Below are 13,999 nucleotides of genomic sequence, written 5' to 3' on the forward strand. Positions count from 1 at the left end.
TCTTAGTTAAAACATGTATTAGGTCAATAAATGGTTTTATTGGTTCATTGTATTGAGTGATGTATGGTTTACAAGTCTCTCTTAATTTAGGATGTGAGTGTTCAGAATGAAGGGTGAATGCATTATTTCTCTTTATATTATCAGAGGTATTAGTGTTTAATAAGTGTTTGTCAAATATATTCATACATTTTCAAATGCAAGTTTTCCTGTCTTCATAATTGCTGCATACTTCTACTTGTAAATTTTTTTTTTAAAAGATCAGTATAAATGTCTGCCTGAAGTAATACATTCCAAGTTTCTAAATTCTGAGTTTGTTGCAATGTTTCTTTTGGCATGGGTTTTCCAGGATGTACGTTTTATTTTAATATGGAAAAATTAAGAATCATTTTTAATGTTCACTTCATGTTCAATATTGTCAAAGTAATTCCTGTTGAAGTTTCATCATGTCACACAATGTAATTGTTCCTCTCAACCAATTTAAAGGATGGTTTTACAATTACTTTGGTTTGAAAAGATAAGATATAAAATTCAATGGAAACTAAAAAAAAAAAAAAAAATGACGAGTTAATAGATAGGAAGGAAATCTCATTGGTTTTCTTCTGTAGAAGGTAAAAGTTAAGTTTATAGCTAATAAATCCTAAGTGAATTAATTCAGCATACACTGCTCTGGAAACTCTTGAAGTTTTAAATATTGCTTAAAATAATAAACATGACCTGGGGAGTTGTCCAGAGTGAAGAATGAATGGTGAGATACACGAGGCAACACTGAAGGATGGGTTCAGCCTGCCCCCTCTGAAGCCCTTTCTGTAAAAACTATGACCGTCCTGACCAACAGTTCTGCTCACAGTTCTTCTGAAAACCAGCACGAACTCCCTTTATCCTCAATGTTTTCATTTGGAAACTCAGGGATGAGCAAGGTAAAGTCTAAGGCTTCCTGCAGTTCTAAAATGCTTCCTGTGTCCCTGATTGCAGGGTCTTCCCTTGGGCATTTATTTGGGGTCAGAACAGAAGCGATACTGGTCCAGCCCAGGAGCCTTCCCCTCCTTTCTGGCTACCTGACTACTGAAGTAGCCACCACATCACAGGCTCTCCAGGACATCGTGGCACAGACTTCACAGTACAACCACATGCAGAATGTTTGATTTAAACCAAAAATTCAAAACAAATGAATTAGATATTGCCAGTGTGCTAGTGTGATCTCCATTGACTCTTGGTTGTCATGGGGTTGTTTCTGGATTCCCACAGCAAAGCCCAGCCTGATTTATGTGCAGATTCTGTATTTCTGAATCCACCTACTCACTAAAGTTATTTTTAACTCCTAAATCAGTATCTTCAGGCGATCTGGTCATTTGCAGATGTGAGCTGAGTAAGGGAACCTTGAGCTGCCTCACGTGCGCATTCCTGGCTGAGATGGGTGGAGGCGACACTCTGCTCTCCTGGCTCAGTTCTCATGCTGTAAACAAGTGCCATTTCTGCTGTCTATTTAGTGCTGGGTTTTTAACATTTTTGTGTGAATGAACCAACAATATATATTAAATAAGGTGCTTTCGAAAAGAAACACAAGTGAAACAAGACTTTTGTATTGACTGGTTGATGACAATGTTGTGGCCAGAGGCTCTTGGGGACTCAATCCTTTTTTTTCCTGGAGCAGTGGCTCTGCACTCATTAATTCAGTGTTCACAGCAACTGTATTGTGCACACTTTCCACGAGTGACAAGAATGAACTGAAATTGTTTAGTTTCCTTTCATGGTCACCTCCTCTTTCCACCTGTCTCCTTCTCTTTCCTTTGATATTATCCTCATGACTTGCTCAAGGCCTCCAGGGTTGAAAACACTGTCTGATACATAACTGTTCAATGAGTCATGTACCCTCACAAACTAAAACCAAAAACAGTCGTGTCGATTATTTCATTCTAAAAATGTACAAAAGAATGACAAGTAAGCTTTGAAATTCACTTTTCCTTCTTGTTTTTCCCCAAATCTGGAATTGATTTTCAGCCCAACAGGGAGGGCCCGTGTGCTCTCTCAAGTCCCCTGGGGTTTGTGTAAGCAGGTAACCAGAAATTTTTGAAAGATGGTTACAGGTGTGGAAGATGTGTCATCTCCAGAAACATGACAGTGAATTTCTGAATTATCAAAAACTTAATTCTTTCTCAAATTTTTAGGATTTTTAAATCATGTTAACTACCCAAACAAGAAGACGCTGCCGTACCCTCTTTGGTTCCCTGTACACCAACCACAGCTTCACACACAGTCATGTTGCTAACCTGTCCTCAATGGACTCAGCTTGTGGGTGTTATCTGCTTCCTCCTGACCCCCTCCCCCGCCCCAGTACACCCACCATAGGAAAAACTAATTAAAGATATGCATATTGTGCCATACTCCTCTTTATAGCTCTTTAATGAGTACTTGCAGAATTGGAATATGTCTGCATATTCTCTACAGGCAGTGATGAGTTATGAAATTGTGACTATCTCTCCACCCAAAGTTAGCGATGTAGCCACTGTAACCCTTTTTAATGTGATAAAATATTCACTTATTCCAAAATCATTGACCTCATTTAAGAAAAACAGTTATATTTGTGTATAAAATCAACACATGTGCATCTTAAATTTACTCAATGTAATTTGTCAATTATATCTCAATAAAGGTTTAAATAAGGACATTTTATACGTATTAAAAGCTCTATAAGCATAATAATCAATCTTAATAAAAGGTATATAAGTATTATTTTTAAATATTTTTATTGATCTCAGAGAAGAAGGGAAAGGGAGAGAGTTAGAAACATCAACGATGAGAGAGAATCATTGATCGACTGCCTCCTGCATGCCCCCTACTGGGGATGGACCCTGCAACCCAGGCATGTGCCCTGACCAGGAATTGAACCATAACCTCCTGGTTCATAGGTTGACACTCAACCACTGAGCCACACTTGCCTGGCTATAAGTATTATTTTAAACTTAAAAAGCATAATCTCAAGTCATTTAGACCACTTGACTATCCCAGCAAAGATACTGAAATCTCCCTCTATTGTACAGTATTCCTAGAAACAAAAATATAGAGAGAGAATTTAAAAGGGTGCCATAGTAGCAGTCATGGAGGAACCCAAAACTCTCACATGTAATTCCATTAGCTATAGGTAAATGGATATCAAACTAATGTTTTGGTTTCTACTTAGAACATTATTTTTTTCTGATTATAAATGCTCATTGTTGAAAATTTAGAAATACAGAAAAATTATGAGAAAAATATTAATTTTACTATGTCTCTCTACCTAGGAGGTGGTACTAATATTTTGAAATATATTATCTTCTATCTCCTTCCACGTAAAATACATTTTCAAAATAGATTTTACATCACAATATATGTAGATATATTTTTCATTTAATATAATATTACAATCTTATTACCATGATATTAAAACTATTTAGCCCTAACCGGTTTGGATCAGTGGATAGAGCATCAGCCTGTGGATTCAAGGGTCCCAGGTTCGATTCCGGTCAAGGGCATGTACCTTGGTTGCGAGCACATCCCCAATAGAGAGTGTGCAGGAGGCAGCTGCTTGATGTTTCTCTCTCATCGATGTTTCTAACTCTCTATCTCCCTCCCTTCCTCTCTGTAAAAAATAAATAAAATATATTTTTAAAAAATAAAAATATTTAAAGTTCTTCTTTTAATGCCTTATAGTATATCATTCCATATTATAAATATAAAACTGATCTGTGTAACCATTACTAGCAAGTTGGTCATATCTTTATAGTAAAAGTATATTAAGTATCTTTATCTCTAATTCTATTTTTTTAGAAATTTAACTCCAGGATATTCACTTATGTATATTCTGTACCATACATAAATCTCCAAAAAAAATAACAAACTCTCTACACAAAACATGTGCAATGGGTTAAAACAGAGATTTAAAATAGATCAGAATTCGCATAATTCTACCAAGAACTGTGGGTGTGGTAGACAGTTGTGGTTAAACCCAATTTCACTTATTCTATGATTTTAGATTATAAATAAGAACAACAAATAAACAATATTTTCACCTTAGTCTTTCAGGAGATATAGAATACTAGGATTAAAAACAAGAAAAGTTGAACTCTCCAATCAAATAGGTGGTTGTCATGCCTGTTTCAATGTCAGGGTCAGGTTGTCTCTCAGGGTGCACCATTCAAGCATAAACCAGTGTGGCAGAGCCAACCTTGCTTCCTGGGTCCTAGCATATCTGAGAATGCTGCAAAATCAGAAATATTAGTGAACTGAATAGTGCTTGAGTATTAATTATAGTTAATTGTATTTATTTTTCTGAAAATACATAAGCTCTGTATGGTGCTAACAAAAACATAGAATCACACATAGAATCAAGTGTGTAACTCTATGGTGAACTTCTCATGTATCTGTAAAATATGTCATTTAAGAATGCAACTTTTGTGTATGTATTCACCCACTACCAAAGGGACTGGACAGAATGGTCAGCAATTATTGTCAGGGAACCAGGCCACATGCTTATCCATCAATGCGAGAAGCAAGGTTGCTGCCATTCTCCTAAGCACCAAGGCTCGTTACAGTGGCCTCAGGAAAGGCACTTAACCTCTGTGTCTCACTTCCATCAGGAGTTGGGGAGGGGTGTCATGATAAGAGTCAGCTCTTGGCTCTTAGCTCACAGAGGGTGACTTGGATTTTAGAAGTCGCATGTGAAAACCTTTGATGGAAGGCAGTGTACAAACACTACACTGGCACTGTCTGAGGAATGGCATTACTGTAACCCTGAGCCTTGTAATTGCAAGATCCATGGGTAACTAAATGCCACTTTCTGTGATTTTTATCTCCCAAGGATGCATTTCCATTTTACTTGGTTAAAAGATCTGGTACCGATGACATGCTCTACTGTTACTTTTATTTTAAAGCAAGCTCCTCTGGTTTTCTTTAAACATAGAAAATATCATTAAAATCTCACTTAGAAATAATAGAATTCCCAACAATATAATGGGAACTCAAGGTCTGAGGGGTATATGCAAAGTACTCTTTAAATGAATTCAGCCAGTGTGGCTTTATGTTCTTGTTTTACATTATCTTCTGCATTTCATTGCACTTTTACAAAACTTGTAGATGACACTATTAAAGCTGATTAAAAGGAACAGCATGAGTCTATCAGTTGCAGAACTCAAGGTAATATCTTATTCCACTAAATAGAGGGGTTATAAAATAGGTTAATGAAAATAATCACCTGGTAGTAGAAAAAATACAAAATCACTATAAGTATCAATAAACCTTGCTAGGAATGTTGGTTTGATATTATGATTAAACCCAATAAAAGTTGTACAAAGGAATATAATTTTCTTAGTCTGCTTCTCAATTTATTCAAGATATATGTGAAAACATTGTGAAGAAACTTATGGAATTTTCCTCAGTATATTGATCTATGCATTGTATCATAGCTGGGGAGTGAAGGTGGCACTGTTAATTATCACTCAGGCTAAATGACTTCTGAAAATTAGAGATAGATTTTATTGACACTCCAGACACACACACACACACACACACACACACACACACACACACAGTCCTTTACTTCTATACATCCATGATGACATTTCATGATTGTAAATTGTATTTTCAAAGTCATTTCAAGATGCAGAGATAAATTGTGCAATAATTAAAGTTAAATACTGAATTTATTATAAATGTAGTTATTCTTATTAGGTATGTTTTCATGTTTATGATTCTTTAAAAATTATTGGTCCTTTCATAGAACATATGGTACCTCTCTATTTAAGCAGCAGAATATTTGATTAACAAGAACTCTTCACCACAACCATGATGAATAAGTGGGACTCCACTGTGTTTAAAAGCATAATTGGAATTTCAGGCTATGTAAGTCTGCTATTGAAGATAGTGTGTCTGGTAGATATTATATTTAATTACATATTAAGGAAATCAAGAATTCCTTATTGTTGCTACATTACATTTGAGATATGACTTTGAATATCATCAATTATATTCTGGGGTGTGTTTTTTTTCGTTTTAAATTTGAATGTAAATTTGATCTATTTTCCAGGATTTTTGTGAAGAGTCAACATAGTAACTTTTATGTACTTAAATGGTATAAAAATGTTTGGCTTTAAGTGTAAGATAGAAAGATATGTCATCCAAATAATTAGTCACTCAATTTTAGAAATCTTGCAAATCACCTGACCAAATAAAGATTAAATATTTTATTGAATTTTATGTGATAAAATATTTCCCTCCACATCAGCTGTCTGTACGATTAAATTAAATTTTTAAATATGTTTTTATTAATTTTTTTTTAGAGAGAGCAAGTGAGAGAGAGACAGAAACTCATCAATCAGCTGCTTTCTTCTGGGAAGAGAGCCCATAACCCGGGCATATGCCCTGACCAGGAGTTGAACCAGTGACCTCTTGGTGCATGGGATGACACTTAACCAACTGAGCCATACTGGCTAGGCTGTCTACATGATCTTAATTATGTCTTTATTTTAATTCTAAATTAAATTTTTCTCAAAAATTTTTTTCAACTCCAATATCAGTGGAAACTATTTTTTCCTAGGGAGCCCCATTTAACTGAGTCAAAGTTCATATTCTCTGTCTAATAGAAATTGTACTTTCTGCCCTAAAATTTATATAGTTCTCCTGTGATTTCTGACTCATATTAATCCTCTATTTCACTCTTCCCTGGTCTTATCTCTGCCCTACAATGCCCCACCAGCCTTCTTTCCAAGTTTCTCTGGACACACATCCCACCAGGCATTTGTATGCTTGGAAACTTTGTTTGGTGGGAGCTGCGGAGTGTATCTGTCCAATGGTCACCCTACCAAGGTGGATGATTCTTTGTAGAGCCCTTAACACCTGTGGTGAGGCTTAGCCTTTCAGTACTGCTCACCTTGCCTCTCTTCTCTATCCTATTCAAAATCTCCATTTATTCCCTACAAGTGAAAGTCTTGTTATCTCTTTGTTTTTCTTTTTCACACCAACTCAGTTCATCAAGATATGTTGTTTAAAAAAATGACCATGGATTTGGAAGGGAAATCATGCCATACCTTTAGGAGCAGAGAGGGCTATAACCAGTTATAACTTTAGACAGCATTTTAAAAAATATCAATATTTCAAAATAAATAATTGAGTGATTTTTACTTTAAACCATGTATCTAAAAGATGAGTTTTTGGAAACAAAACTCTATACTTCTTTCTCACACTTTGTCCAAGTCTCTAATTCCCTGAGCATTTTACTCTATTTGTGCATGTTATGTTCAACACCCCCTTCCTCCTGGAACTTATTCTAAAGACTGACCTACACAGTTTCTTCTAGATTCTACCAGGTACAGACAGAATGAATGGATGGTGCTTCTATAAATGTGTCCCCCAATGGACCCTTCTCTACAGGATTTATGAGAATGTATCTACTCTTGGAGTTAGGCAGCCTCTATAAATGAGCTTTGTGGCAGCTATAGAGTGAACTCCACAAAGATGACATCACACTGCCCCCACTGCAGACCCTGCCTTCAGCTTGCCTGTCCTTCCTGTGAGACAGGGGGGCTCTCTTCCCATCCCGCTGAAGTATGAGGATGCCACACATGGCTCAGTTACCCCATGATCTAGATTTTAAAACTTCAGTGAAGCAAAATTTCTCAAAAAGAAAATGAAAAAAACAATAAAAAATATGGTGTCTCAAAGAAGGTGATGGCAGAATCACATAAGTTAGAATGCCAGAAGGTAAAATGGCACTCCTTATTGGACGAGGGGTACAGATGATCTTTGTGGAGTCCTGGGCCCTTCTATTCCATAGATTTAATTCAATTACTTGTTAATGGTGATGTAATGATTTGACTGGTGTGATATCTTTGTCTACTTTTGTCAATATTTAAGACACCTGCTACTACCAAGCCTCACATAAAAGTATTGTCGTATGTACAGAGGTATCTTTCTCTTTTATATGCATTTATTTTGATTTATTTTAAAGCATTCCCTGAGGAAATTACTATTGAGATTTAGTTGGGATGGAAGTGTTTCAAGTGTCAAGGTTATATAGCTATATTTCAATCATTATTGTGACTGTAGATAAGATAATTTTTCTGACTAGTCTGCTATAGGTTAGCTGGTCTGCAGTGCAGGTCACACCTCATAAAATCTCTAAGGAATGGAAATATTTCTTTCAGTTTCACTGAGGAGTATACTAGATATTATATGCAAAGGCAGAAAGGAATTATTTAGCTTGTTGTTGAAGAAAGAAATCAAAATGGTGGGGTTGGGATCTGGCTTGCTATAACTATTCCCTGAAAGCAAAACCATTTGGGAAATTTATTCAATACTTCTAGGCTCACTTTGTGCATTTATCCAATTATTGTTTCAGAGCACCAAAAATATACCAATAGATTGAAATACTGTGGTTTTCTAATCATAGCCCTTTTTTAGTGAGCTAAAATTACCTTTAAAATATTTAACAAATTAATAATAGCATCTTTGTAGACACTCTTTACAAAATAAGTTTTGCACTAAAGGTTGCTAAACCATGAAATTCAGAACAAGAAAACCACTTATTCATAAAATTTGATTTAGTGGGAAAATAAAACAACATGCATTTCCAATCCTGTTTCCGTTCTAACATTTAAAAGACTGAGGGCAGCTATTACCAGCCAGGGATGCCACCCTGTGTTTCTATTTCTTTTCTTTAAACGAGGAATGCAAGGTCTGTTTCTAATCCAAAGGATTCCATTGGCACACATGATAAACCCAGTTCAACAATGTTGAGTATGGAACATATTGCTAGGCTCTTAGCAATAATTTTTCATTGGTAGAGGTTTTCTTGGTTCTAAGGGTGGTTACAGTCTAAAGAATTAGATCTACTCATCAACAAACCCTAAAATAAACAAAAAGGAGTCTACAACACAGATTTGTCCTGAGAAGAACAAAGAAAGGACAAGCAGAGCCCCTGCTTGGGAAACAGAATGGTAGCTGAGAACCCCTGCACCACCTGCTTCCTCTAGAAAGTCCAGTCTTCCTAGAAAACCCCACAGAGTTCAATTTAAAAATGGCAGCTCAGAGGAAACATTTTTAAAATAAATTAAACATATTATCCAGTCCAAGATTATTTCTAGGAAGATGAGTTGTAGGTATTATAGGTAGCTTTTTGCTTGGTTGTTTATTTTGTTTTCTTCTTTGTCTCAAAAGCACAATTGCAATCATAGATTTTCTAAAATATTTGTGAAAGCTTAGAAAAAGTAAAAGGACTAGATCAGCAGAGACACTAAATATTGGCCCAGTTTCAAAACAAGATAAAGAATATACACTAAGATTACACAGTGGTTAGTTTAATGTAAATATGGTAAAATTATGGATAGTGAGATATTAGTTACTCTCTATTTCTTAAATTATATATTGTTAATCTATGCAGCCAATCATTAGGTTAATCAATACCAAATAAGTTGACAGACTTCATTTGAATTTCTATTGCTAATGTAACAGATCACAGAAAAGTCATGTAAATATTGATTGATTTTTTCAAGTTACTGGAAAGTAAGCTCAGGATATACTTGTCCTAAGATGACATACACTATAAGTGGGCAGATGTTAGGTAAGTGCTAGATCACAGGTTTCTGACTGAATGCCTCAAGGGGGGTCACTTGGGACTGATTGATCACTTAGGGTTTCTTATTTGCCAGCAGCAGCGATTAATTGGCCAAAATAAACAAAGTAAAGAATTAAATGGTAAATATATTGGGGAGTTAGCTCAGAAATTCCTGGTTAATAAGAAACATCTTTAAAGTTGTTTCTTGCATGGTATCTTACAAGTTAATTCCTATTAATATTTATTAATCTAAAAAGTGGGGGAGAATCAAAGGAATAATCGAAACATTCTAAGATAATAATTCTTTTGGATAAATGTTTGATAAATTCTTTAGATGATATTTAGGTTTGTAATACCACCTCTATTCAGATAAGCTTGTGTTAAATTTCCCAAATATATGATTTTAAAAAGTTTGAAGGAAGTGAGGGTACTCTAAATGTTTTGCTCTACTGAAAACAAATAGCTTAAATCTTGCCTGCTTCCACTTCTGATGTTATTTTCCTAATCCTTGCCTTTACTGCTTAGGTATAATTTAAACAGTAGTTTAAATTCAAGCCACCACGGGCTGGGATAAATACATCTTCAGCTGCATGCGATATAGGGAACCAGCGTGTGAGAATGGACTACAGAAGGCAATGTCTATAGAAAAAGAATTGACAGAAGTTATTTGAGTTTGAGAAGCACACATGGAGATTTTTCTTCTAAGGCCATTTTGATTAATCTAATCCACCACAACAAATTCACAATTCAATATGAGAGGTAAGGGTGCCTGAAGATGCCCTTTACTATCATCCAAGGGGAAAAATATGTCTAAGTAAGAGATGAAAACATGGCAAGCCTAAGTAGGGCGATAACGATCTGAACTGTGGCTGGCGTGATAATGTGCAAGTGACAGCTCCTGGGAGAAGATGAGGGCACCCCGTGTTCTCACTGCTCATAAGGACTGGGTCAGACTTTCTACAGTAAATGCATTCTTTCCAACAATATCAGCAAGGGAGCAGAAGGTCTGCATGCTTACATTACACGCCCAAATCAGCACCTGCAGAGATTTATTTATTAAAGAGAAATTGTGTCTTCTGAGTAATTATGCCCTCAGGTTTTCTTGTAATGTTCCTGGAAGAATTTTGTTCAACTTCTGAAAAGTAATCATTTCAATTTGCACTAGAAATAAAATAAGAAAAGAAACAATTAAAAAAGAATGTGGAATAAATATAGATTAACTGAGGAAAGGTGTATTATCATTCTTTTGTTTTCCAGTTGGCTATGTTTAGTTTCCTTTAATGGTCTAAAATATGTTTTTTTCTTCTGAATGTTCTCAAATCCTCTCAAGTTTTCTCTATCCATATCCCCACCTACCCTTCCATCCATCCACACATTGAATACACTGTATTGTCAGGCATTGAACTGAGTATTCTAACAGTAGTAAACACATATACTTTTAGGCTCATGAAGACACAGACATTATATAATACACATAAATCCACATATTACTAGAGTATCATAAAGTCGATAAGCATTATGAAGGAAACAATCAGATAGTATGAAAACATTATATATAAGAACATGTAATATTTGGAGAGTGTCAGGAACAAGGTCAAGCTAGCTCTGGGTGAATGGAAGAAGCAACATTTAAACTCAGACCTATAGGTGTGGAAGTCAGAGTATCCCAGACAATATAAAAAGCATGGGGAATGCTGCGAAGCAAAGACAACCTTAACATGTTCAAGAAACTGAATGAAGACAGCTCTGCTAAGATTCAAAGAGCAGTGGGAACTGTGATGGTGGAAAAGGTAAGGCACAGAGAGGAGAGGGGTCTGATCAGAGCCCTCAGGGTCTGGTCAGCCACAGAAAACTCTTTATTTTATTGAAAATGAAGAGTGAAACAGTTGGAGGTTGTGAATGTACTTGGGCAAGGTTTCCCAAGTTTAATATGCATATATAAGACTGAAAGTAAAGTCTAGCTCCCACAAAAAAAAAGTCCTGAACAAGATCAAAGCAGGAAAATGAGCTAGCAGTTTGAGGAAGGCAGAAGGGTGGTGAGACTGAGCTGAGTCTGCAGACCTTGATGGCCAAACCAACTGTCCCAGTGATGGACTGAATGCCAGGACCAAGGTAAAGGGACATGGAACCGATGGGCCCTGGTTCTGATCTCTGCAGTTGGGTGTAGAGATATGCCATTTTGAAAGCTAGTGGTGTGGAGTTTATTTATAAAGATCTAAAATTCAGCTCTGGCCCAGCCAGCATGTCTCAGTGGTTGAATGTCAACCTATTAACTAGGAGATCATGGTTAGATTCCAGGTCAGGGCACATGCCCAGGTTGCAGGCTCAATCCCCAGTGTGGGATGTGCAGGAGGCAGCTGATCAATGAGTCTCTCTCTCCCTCTCCCTTCCACTCTGAAATCAATATATATATAAATATATATATAAAGTTCAGCTCTGACATGTGATGTTTAAAATGTCTGAAAAAAAGTCCAGATCCAAGTAAATATGCAAAGTAGGCAACAATGGAAAATTGAATATATAATTCTGGAGTGAAGGTAAAAGGCCTGTGCTGGAGGGCATATTTAGTGTGGGTTACATCATTTATAAAATATGTTCAAGTCTCTTAACTTATAATAACTAATGATGCCATTAGTTTACCTCATTAGCCAAGAGGTAAGGAAAATTTTTCAGATAATAAATTTTATTGTTTGCTGAAAATGTCAATTAGAGTAAATGTCCCTTACCCTTAAACTAGGATCATTCATCAAAATATGAGAAGACTTTGGAAGCTGTAGTCCCACCTACCTAGGTTCTGAATGTGCATGGTCTTTGTCTTCATCTGCTCAGGTTGCTATAACAAATTATCATAGACTAGGCAGTTTAAACAACAGAAACATTTCTCAAAGTCCTGGAAATTGAAAGTCAAAGATCAGGATGCCCATATGATCAGTGTCTGGGGAGGGCTCTTTTCCTGGTTTACAGACGGTCACCTTCTCATTGTGGCCTTATGTGGCAGTGAGCAAAGAGAGGAAGCAAGATCTCTGGATGTCACTAATCCCATCAAGAAGGCTCCTCCCTCAGAATCTAATCACCTCCCATCTCCTAGTCCATAGTGGTCTTCATAACAGATATCTTGTTTCTGTTCTCATATGATTATCTGTATCCTCAGGGATGTGGCCTAGTTGTCTTTTATGTAGCTAAATTGACACTTTTATAAAAAGGAAAAATCAAAATCTGTATTTTTCTGTGGAAGTTCCCATTTTAAAAGTCATTGTGAGTCAGGTATTATTCCGTATTTCTCACCTGGCACAGGGCTCAGAGATCTGAGTTAAACTAATCAAAACACTGATGAGGAACCCTGAAGCCATAATTTCAAAGCAACATCATGGTATGGTGTTACTGTAGAAAATGATATTGTTATGTTATGGAAACATCTTTTTTCTGGATGGACAGCTTTTCAGTAAATAAAAATAGGAAAGTGGACACACATTGTTAACCACTTATTATATGCCAGGCACTGCGTGGGCTCTTTGTGAAATCAGTCAATCCTGAGCTGGGAGCTCTCATAGGGATGGGATAGGGTGGTGAACAAGGAGACAATATCTTACCCCGAGGGATTTCCATCACAGTGAGACACTCAGAGAGTGCAAGGTAAACGTGTCATGAGAGATAGCCTATGCTTCATCACAAGTTCGATGAGCAAAAATAAAGCAGGATGAGGGTAGAGTTTGATATGTTGCTCAGGACAATCCTATCAGAGGAAGATTCACATTGACAGAGGCTGAGGAGACAGCAAGCCAGCCACAGGGAGTCCACTTCTCAGTGGCACAAAGAATGAATGGGATTGCAGATTTTTTTGGAGCATGGCTACCTGAAGGGTCTCTAGAAAGATAGAGGCGATTATGGATGGGCAATGCCTTTATCAGGTATGCCTAGGTGAGGGAAAGAATGGGATTATTGAAGGCAGAGAAATAAAGGAAGAGAGGACAGTGGGTCATAGCTGTGGACACTGAAGTCAACAAGAATGAGGCCCTTGTTGATTGAAGTGCAGCTAAAGAAGAACGTGAGGATCTTTGCCTTGTTCCAGAGAATAAAAAGGAATAAGTCAGTCAGAGAAAGACAAGCACCTTATGATGTCACTCATACATGGAATTTAATGAATAAACTGAACTACCAAGCAAAATGGAGACAGATTCCTAGATAGAGAGCAGGCAGGCAGCTCTGGTAGGGGTAGGGGGGAGAGGTGGACAATGGAGGGATTGAGAAAAAAAAAGAGAGAGAGAGAGAGAGAGAACTCATGAACATGGACAATAGTGTGCTTTCAGGGGGAGGGGTTTGGCTGGAAGTGGAAGAGGGCATAGAGAGGATAAATGGTGATGTAAAAAATCAAATTTAAAAAGAGAATACAAAAGAAACAAGATCAGATCTTGACAT

This window comes from Myotis nattereri (genome assembly GCF_964212035.1).
Source record: "Myotis nattereri genome assembly, chromosome: 4".
NCBI classification, from domain to species: Eukaryota; Metazoa; Chordata; class Mammalia; order Chiroptera; family Vespertilionidae; genus Myotis; species Myotis nattereri.